General features: G+C 41.6%; 1 long non-coding RNA gene across 1 annotated transcript in view; it reads right to left on the bottom strand.

Moving 5' to 3' along the window:
* LOC140127494 (uncharacterized) overlaps positions 1-9,953 on the bottom strand; it is a 31,974-nt gene that overhangs the window by 12,782 nt on the left and 9,239 nt on the right. The window contains exon 2 of the long non-coding RNA XR_011855000.1: positions 1-91. This is a non-coding gene — a long non-coding RNA (uncharacterized lncRNA). The remainder of the gene's footprint in view (positions 92-9,953) is intronic.

The following is a 9,953-nucleotide window of genomic DNA, read 5'->3' as shown; positions in this document are numbered from 1 at the left end:
CTGTGTCCAATGTGTATTGTCGTCCTAACTTCAGAAAACACAGTCCTTGCACTCTCATGTCTGCTTATTTCTGCCCGCTCTGTGTACAAGCCTGAAAGATCACATTGTGGATTTCATTGTCAATGCTGCTGTGATCACATGGTATTTTTCACATACACCCATCTTGTTGGTTGAAGAAAATATTTGTGTTTTTTACCTGCTTTTCTAATTCTCTATTTAAGAGAAGGGATGCTAGTGGCCTTGTATGTATCTCTGTATTGAGATTGGATGATTGAATGAAGTTAAAGGGGTTGCCCACTTCTAGCAAACTTTAACTTTAGGAAGTATAATATGGGTGACCTTATTAGGGTATTATACTCGCCCTGTTAAAGTTTTAGATTCGCAGCAGTCATGTGCCCCGCCAGCAGCAAGACTCAGGACTTCCTGTGATGTCCCCTGCCCTGCTGGCTTCCAGTAGATGAAGCCCTCTCCATGCAGTCATTACTGTCTGCGCACCCCCCCCCCCTCCTTAAGTCATAACTGCTTGCTCCCACATCAGTGGTTGGAGAGGGGCATGATAAGGGGTACAAGACATTGATTAGATCAAATCCCTAACTATCTGCTGGAAGCCAGCAGGACACGGGAAGAGCAAATATAATGGGAGCACATCCAGGTTGCTGCACAGGTGCTGTGGGAGAAGGGGGAAGGTGAGACCGTGTAATAGTCTATAAAGCCAGATCACAGAGGGACTGTGGTAGCCCCTTGTGCTTATTAGCTTAATTGTAAAAGTTTATTTTAGAAAGAAGGTGGCCATGGATAATCAGTCATGGCCCATTATCACAAATGGTTCCAAATGACTCCACTACTTCCCCAATGATGACTCCACTCAGCGGAAAATTAGGAAATCTACCCCATCCATTGTTTCCCCTAAATCCCTTCCTCATGTAAACCCTTCCCTTCCTTAGTTGAACTTGATGGACAAGTGTCTTTTTTTTCAACCATATAAACTATGATACTATGATATAGTATTTTATACTAAGCACACTGTGTCCCCAGAAACGGGATCTATTCTTACTTTATTTGCCAATGGCCTAGTTTTGGAGAAAATAATCTTAAAGACTTTAAAAAATGTCCCAGGAATTTTTTTTTAAATTCTTTAGCACTCCACCCAAGCTTTTACATAAGTATCAGAATATAACTGTGCAAAGTGCTGTGTAGAGATGGCTACTACTCTGTAGAGTCACTGTTCATATATATACAGTCCTGTAGTGATGTATTATATAGAATGAGATAGGACTTGCATTTATCACTAAAGATCTGTATAACTCATTACTAAAGAAAAAAGGGGGGGGGGGGTACCCTGTTAATTGGTGTTTATTGAAAAGATAGTTACCATGTTATACAATGCATTAATAAATGAATGGTAAGAAAATGTGGAATATATTTTCCTGCTGAATCTGTACATGGTTTGGACTCCCAGAAGTATCAAATTACATAGAAGAATATGGTGAGTGGAGATGAAGAATGGAGCAGGAGGTGAATGAGAATGGACAGATTTAAAAAAAAATACTCCTCTGCTTTGTGTAGTATATTGGAGACATTATAGCCGCTGGTCTGCCTTCAGATCAAGAACAACTGAAAATGTGTCATTTCTGTTTGGTCCCATATACTAGGCCTATGCATCATAAAGAATAAAATATTTTAATAAATAAAATTGCTGCTGCTTGAACCAGCCATCAGCCACCATACTACATGCGAAGTCAATGGGACTTCAGATAAGTATGGAGCTAGGCATCTATCTGGTGTTTACCGGATGATGTAGGATTCAGAATTTATATAATTAATATCGGAAAGTTTCCTCGATATGTATTGAAAACAATCTATCATTTACTTAAAGCATACCTTGCCATTCATCAAACTTTTCTATAAATAAGATGCATAATGCTATTTCTGGGTATTCTATGATTAGTATTCTACGGTTTATAGCAGATTTCACCCTTTTTTTAAAATAAAAATAAAAACAAAATGATCTGATCCTTAGAAGGTCAAGGTCTTCCAATTGACTTCCATGGAAACCATTTCATCTATTGACTAATGAGACTTTCAAAGGTGCTCCACTAGCTGTGTTGTTACCTGGTCCAAGGAGGCCATTCATTAGATGAAACTGTTCCCGTGACCCCCCCCCCCCCCAGTCCTGTGCATAGCCTTAAACTAAAAGTATCCAAGTCGCCCATTGTGTGGTATCTAATGTGCAGTAAAATGGTCAGATGAAACCATAGGAATGAGGGCATTGCTTGCAAGAATTTACAATGTATGAGGATGAAGGATTGACACACAGGGCGTGAACAATGGTCTGCCATTCTTTTAAGGGGGTTTCCTGTGGATAGGGCCCAATTTGCTGATTGGTGGGGCTCTCTGTGATGAGACCCGACAGATCACAAAAACGAGGGATCTGATGTGTACCTCTGTCGGCCCCTCATCGCTCCTAGTAATGGAGCAGATGTATGTCACGTGACCGTTCTTGTTGTGCTCACCGATCTCCGTCAGCTCCATAGAGATTAATGGAGCAGAAGGGTCATGCGCGGCCGTCTGCTCCATTACTGTGACAGAGCAATGAGGGGTTCCGACGGAGGTACGTGGGACCCCATCAGACCCCTCATTTTCGTGATCTGCTGATAGGATAGATAGGACCTAACTTGTGTTTGTGGGAAACCCCCTTTAATGCTGAATGACCCACCCACCAGCCGCTATAGATACTCATAGAAACCTCAGGGTGCATTGGTCTGCAGACTAATCTATTTAATGGTATCAAGTGGGGAGGGACTACATAGACAGGAGGAGAAGGATTACAGGATAGAAAGTGAAAGTTACATGCAGATGAGGAATGTGAAAATATTTTTTAAAATATATTTTCACATTCCTAAAATGCCTGAAAATATTTTTTAGAAATAAAAACTTGAAGAAAAGAGAAAGGTAGGCACTCTCCACTTTCTTTAAAATCCTTCATTTATTCATACATCTTTAAAAGCTGGCATGTATTCACAGGGAGAAGAGAATATAGTGCATAAGAGCGTTCCAGGGACGAGTCGTTTTGCGTTACTTTCAACGCTTCATCGTGCCTTAGGGCACGTTTGAAACTTTGGTAGTTGGTTATAACTGATAGTTCGAGAAAGGGCATTCCAGAGAATAGGTGCAGTGGGAGGTTCGGTGAGTTTTTCAAAAGCAAAAAAAGCACAACAACCTGATGAAGGTGGTCTGTTTTTTATAGCAATGGCTCATTGATAAACGCAATGCATTTGCATTTTGTCCGTGCAATGCTTTTTTGATGCGTCCCCATAGACTTGAATTTACACGCTCCTCTCGCTAAAAGTGATGGTATGAGTTCCCACATTTTAAAAATAACGTGTAAGCATGTATTCAATTGGGTCAGTGTCCACTGCAAGTCCTGCACGTCATCCACATGTGAATGATTTTACATTTACTTTGAGTATTCTCAAGTAGAAAAGATTCATGATGGTCAGACTATACATGTGTAGAGAAATTGCAAAAATAAATTTGCAACATTTTCACCTCTTTATAGGCCTTAGTTAACATGTTCATAACCATTCAGCAATACTGTAGAAAAGTAAGGCTTGCCTGTAAGTATCAACAAGATAAAGTTTACTCTGTAGTTCATGGGATCACAAAATGTGGAAAAAAAATCTGCAGCTGAAACACTTTTTCACAACAGTTTTTGGCACCCGCAGAAAATAATTGACACGTATTTCTGCAGATTGTGGTGTGGAAATCAACCTTTGCAATGGAAGTACCTGCAGTGCAGCCAGCATCAGTACAGCAGTAAAGCCTGCACACACAAGCAGGGCATTTGTTGGAAAATACGGCTTGGCATTTAAAATTTTTGTGGTGCCCAAATTGCCTTGCCCAAATTTGCAACTTGTGTGTAAATATATGTATAAAACCTTATGTTTAGGCTCCCGTTCCTCTGTATTTTAGTACTAGAAGAAACATTTCAAACACAGTTGGAGTTACATTTATTTTTCTAAATCCTGACGGTGCATCACACGTTCTGCTAGTGTTGTGTTTTTGTACGCTAGTGCACGGGGGAGCAGGTCTTGTCCCAATTGCTCCTATTCACTAGCGTTGACAAGCGGAACGTGTGATTGCACCCTTACAATGGGGCTAGGCATGCCCTCCCTGAACCTGCCTTACATATTTTTATCTTCTGTCATAAATCATTTGAGCACCTGGTCACATGTATTTTTATGGCCATTTCTGACTTTAATGACGACAACATAGAACTTAAGGGCAATGTGAAGGCACCAGTTATATATAGTTAGCATTATTGATTTACTTATCATCTTCTCCTCTAGCACTTAAACGTTTTATGGTATATTTATATGGTTAGAGAGAAAATTACAAATACAGCTAAATTGTAGATTTTACTGGGAAAAGAACAGTGACCCAGTGAAACACTGTCGCACATTTAAGCTACTTTCACATTACCATGTGCTCGCCCAGGGTGAGCACACTGCAGCACGCTCCATAGCAATGCACGGTGCAAACATGGGAAAAGATAGAACGCACTTTTTCCTGTGCATGGTATGGTACGGTGCCACAAGTGTGTGGGAACCATCACGCATAGCCATCTACAGGGATGTACACTCACCGGCCACTTTATTAGGTACACCTGTCCAACTACTCGTTAACACTTAATTTCTAATCAGCCAATCACATGGCGGCAACTCAGTGCATTTAGGCATGTAGACATGGTCAAGACAATCTCCTGCAGTTCAAACCGAGCATCAGTATGGGGAAGAAAGGTGATTTGAGTGCCTTTGAACGTGGCATGGTTGTTGGTGCCAGAAGGGCTGGTCTGAGTATTTCAGAAACTGCTGATCTACTGGGATTTTCACGCACAACCATCTCTAGGGTTTACAGAGAATGGTCCGAAAAAGAAAAACATCCAGTGAGCGGCAGTTCTGTGGGCGGAAATGCCTTGTTGATGTCAGAGGAGAATGGGCATACTGGTTCGAGCTGATAGAAAGGCAACAGTGACTCAAATCACCACCCGTTACAACCAAGGTAGGCAGAAGAGCATCTCTGAACGCACAGTACGTCAAACTTTGAGGCAGATGGAATACAGCAGCAGAAGACCACACCGGGTGCCACTCCATCAGCTAAGAACAGGAAACTGAGGCTACAATTTGCACAAGCTCATCGAAATTGGACAGTAGAAGATTGGAAAAACGTTGCCTGGTCTGATGAGTCTCGATTTCTGCTGCGACATTCGGATGGTAGGGTCAGAATTTGGCGTCAACAACATGAAAGCATGGATCCATCCTGCCTTGTATCAACGGTTCAGGCTGGTGGTGGTGGTGTCATGGTGTGGGGAATATTTTCTTGGCACTCTTTGGGCCCCTTGGTACCAATTGAGCATCGTTGCAATGCCACAGCCTACCTGAGTATTGTTACTATGTCCATCCTTTTATGACCACAATGTACCCAACATCTGATGGCTACTTTCAGCAGGATAATGCGCCATGTCATAAAGCTGGAATCATCTCAGACTGGTTTCTTGAACATGACAATGAGTTCACTGTACTCAAATGGCCTCCACAGTCACCAGATCTCAATCCAATAGAGCATCTTTGGGATGTGGTGGAACGGGAGATTCGCATCAATGTGCAGCCGACAAATCTGCGGCAACTGTGTGATGCCATCATGGTAATATAGACCAAAATCTCTGAGGAATGCTTCCAGCACCTTGTTGAATCTATGCCACGAAGAATTGAGGCAGTTCTGAAGGCAAAAGGAGGTCCAACCCGTTACTAGCATGGTGTACCTAGTAAAGTGGCCGGTGAGTGTATATCCGTATATACATCCCCACACAGCAAGTGTGAAAGGGACCCTAGTACGGATAAAAATAAGCAATGCTCATTCACCAGTTTTGTAAGTAAATATATTTCTGAAGATGCTATTGACATGAATTTATGACAACCCTGGCAAAAGACATAAAGCCATAAATTTACCGTATGCGCACAACGGGCCTGTTAAACAACGAGCCTGTATTTTTGTCCTCTATGTGTTCAGAGTTTCTTCAGTATCTGAGATGTATGTAGAAAAATATGTTCTGTGTGTCATCTATCTTTGTGTCCCGAAAATAAATATGGAAGGCTGTCTTATGGTGTCACTGGCGTGTCCCAAACCATTGAAGGGTCACATAATTGCATTACTTAGCAACTGATACAGGCCGCATGTGGATGACACCTGTGTGGCAACAGTGTTTTTCACAACTCTGTAGATTTCTATAGGAAGGCCAAGGCCACAAATATGGTCTGGAATAGGACCTACTTCAACATGTAGGCTGGTGATACACGTGGCGTTTTGAACCCGTTTTTGGGCCGTTTTTAAGCAGACCGTTAAAAAAACACATGCGTTTTTGAAAAATGCATCCGTTTTTGACCAGTTTTACCAATTATCTCAATTTAAGCGGCCCAAAACAGATGCGTTTCTTAACAGACCGTTTAAAAACGGCCCAAAAACGGGTTCAAAGCGCTACATGTGCCACTAGCCTTACATAAAGATGAGACTTGACACAGACAAGATACAGACCTGAAAAAAATACAGCCATAAGCATGGCTACATAAGGACTGACTCAAAATGGGAAAAGTATGTGTCAGATATGGATGAAAAAATAGTCATGTGCAAGACATGTAGAAAGAAAGATGCAAAGAGCTTAGAAAGCTATTTTGCCACAAAGTAAAAATTTCACCTGGTTCACAAGCAACAACTCACATCGTGTAAAACAGTGAGGTGTGTTGCAAAACATACAGATGGCATTTTATAGAAGACTTTCTAAACTATTCTGTATCTTTCAAATATAGGGTTCCATGTGAAACCCATACCTCACCAGGAGACCTTTTCCTTTTTTTTGTCAGTATATCTGCATTTGGAATTTTTTCCTCCTTCCCAGTACATGACATGTAATATTTAATACTGCTACTAGGAAATACAATTTTTATGCAGAAAACAAGCCATCATAAAGCTCTACACAAGGAAAAATAAAAGTTATGGATTTATATTAATATATAAAACAGTTATTCCCAGCAGTGAGCCATGTAACTGAAAATATCACTCTAACGTCGGAAACGCTACTTTGGAACTCATTTTGAAACTCATAAAAATAAAAAGTGATCAAAAGTTTTTACAGTCCCACAAATGGCATCAATGTAAACGTCATTGCCTCCCGCAAAAAGCGTCAAAACATGGCAAAAGCAAGAATTTGTTTTGTACAAAATGTTTAATGTTTTTGAAACCTATTAAAAACTACATGGCACAAAAGGGTTTTTTTGTCAAGTTGACTGAATTTGGAATTTTTTTCCTGCTCCCCAGTACATGGCATGTACAATTAAATGCTGCCACTAGGATGTATAATTTGTAATACAGCTTTGATAAAGCTCTGTATGCAAGAGCAGTCCTGAAGGCAGAACTGTGTTTGCGTGGGTTTCCTCTGGGTCCTCTGGTTTCCTCCCACATTCCAAAACATACTAGTAGGTTGATTAGATTGTGATCCACATGGGGACAGGGACTGATTGGGCAAGCTCTGTGCAACACTGTGTAATCTGTGTGCCATATAAATAATTGGTAACTACGTACACAGAGAGACTACCCACTGGTCCCAAACATCCAAAATGAGCATACCACCTACAATTGAGGTAGAATGAAAGTCATGTAATTTCTTATTGTATTTTAAATTTACATGTTTTTAATTAAAAAAATAAAATTGAAAAAACTTTATTTTAATTTGGAGCATTACAGCAACATTCATTTTTCTGGTACTGTATGTTTATACAGAAGAGCTACATAAATACAACTCTGAAGTGAAAGAATAAAATGGCTTATTGTTTTGGAAACAAAGCTCTTTTTCACAGTTTTTTTCTAGGATATAAACATAAGTAGGGAAGTGGGAAAATTGTAAATATGGATGCAGTTTTACATCCATGAGATGTGGAATTAATAGCTGAATTTACAAATCTGAAAGAATAAAGTAGTAGGCGTCCTTAAAGCATGACACAGCCACCAGAGCGAATACTATATCTATGCTGTATTGCTGATTATCATGCTACAATCTTGTAAACCATGCATTATATGGCTTGTGTGGTGTATCGGGCTTTGTGCTCTGTGTATTCATCCTCATAGTGCTGCACAGCAGGTTTAGCTCTGCATTTGTAACAGAACTCACTATGCATTTCAATGGGTAAAATCTGCAGTGAAACCTGGCTGTATGGATCGATATATTATGGAATTAAAATCCACACCACAAGGCAATAAACTGCTGCAGAATATCCTAATCCTGTACCCGTTCACATTGAGGGTCAAAACTGATAGCTTGAGCCACATTTATTAAGGGTTTTAGATCATTTCAAGATATTTTCTGGCTAATACAACAAAAAGGACCTGGCCTCGAAAAAGTGGAAAAAGTCCATGAACAGAAAATTCTTTTATAAACTACACCAACTAATAGATGATGCACAGTATGATGAGACAGCCTGACACTGTGATAAATCTGGTGCACCGGCCACTTTATTAGGTACACCATGCTAGTAACAGGTTGGACCCCCTTTTGCCTTCAGAACTGCCTCAATTCTTCGTGGCATAGATTCAACAAGGTGCTGGAAGCTCCTCAGAGATTTTGGTCCATATTGACATGATGGCATCACACAGTTGCCGCAGGTTTGTCGGCTGCACATCCATGATGCGAATCTCCCGTTCCACCACATCCCAAAGATGCTCTATTGGACTGAGATCTGGTGACTGTGGAGGCCATTTGAGTACAGTGAACTCATTGTCATGTTCAAGAAACCAGTCTGAGATGATTCCAGCTTTACGACATGGCGCATTATCCTGCTGAAAGTTGCCATCAGATGTTGGGTACATTGTGGTCATAAAGGGATGGACATGGTCAGCAACAATACTCAGGTAGGCTGTGGCGTTGCAACGATGCTCAATTGGTACCAAGGGGCCCAAAGAGTGCCAAGAAAATATTCCCCACACCATGACACCACCACCACCAGCCTGAATCGTTGATACAAGGCAGGATGGATCCATGCTTTCATGTTGTTGACGCCAAATTCTGACCCTACCATCCGAATGTCGCAGCAGAAATCGAGACTCATCAGACCAGGCAACGTTTTTCCAATCTTCTACTGTCCAATTTCGATGAGCTTGTGCAAATTGTAGCCTCAGTTTCCTGTTCTTAGCTGATGGAGTGGCACCCGGTGTGGTCTTCTGCTGCTGTAGCCCATCTGCACGTACTGTGCGTTCACAGATGCTCTTCTGCCTACCTTGGTTGTAACGGTTGGCGATTTGAGTCACTGTTGCCTTTCTATCAGCTCGAACCAGTCTGCCCATTCTCCTCTGACCTCTGGCATCAACAAGGCATTTCCGCCCACAGAACTGCCGCTCACTGGATGTTTTTTCTTTTTCGGACCATTCTCTGTAAACCCTAGAGATGGTTGTGCATGAAAATCCCAGTAGATCAGCAGTTTCTGAAATACTCAGACCAGCCCTTCTGGCACCAACAACCATGCCACGTTCAAAGGCACTCAAATCACCTTTATTCCCCATACTGATGCTTGGTTTGAACTTCAGGAGATTGTCTTGACCATGTCTTCATGCCTAAATGCACTGAGTTGCCGCCATGTGATTAAAGGGCACCTACCACCACGATTCTACCTATAAAGGTAGATCGGGTGGTAGGTGGATGTAAGGGATGTAATAAACTTTATTCCCCTAATATGTAAATTTACTTATGCGGCTACTGGGACGTGGAGTAGGCGGGCATGAGGCTACACAGTGCGGCTACTCCATGCCCCAGTAGCCACGTTACTCCTCCTACCCTGTGTGTTCGGTACCCGCAGGTCCGCGGCTGCTACTGAGGCCGGAGCTACTGCGCATGCGCAGAACTCCGGCTT

This window comes from Engystomops pustulosus, chromosome 4 (genome assembly GCF_040894005.1).
Source record: "Engystomops pustulosus chromosome 4, aEngPut4.maternal, whole genome shotgun sequence".
NCBI classification, from domain to species: Eukaryota; Metazoa; Chordata; class Amphibia; order Anura; family Leptodactylidae; genus Engystomops; species Engystomops pustulosus.
This window is presented reverse-complemented; position numbering and strand designations above follow the sequence as displayed.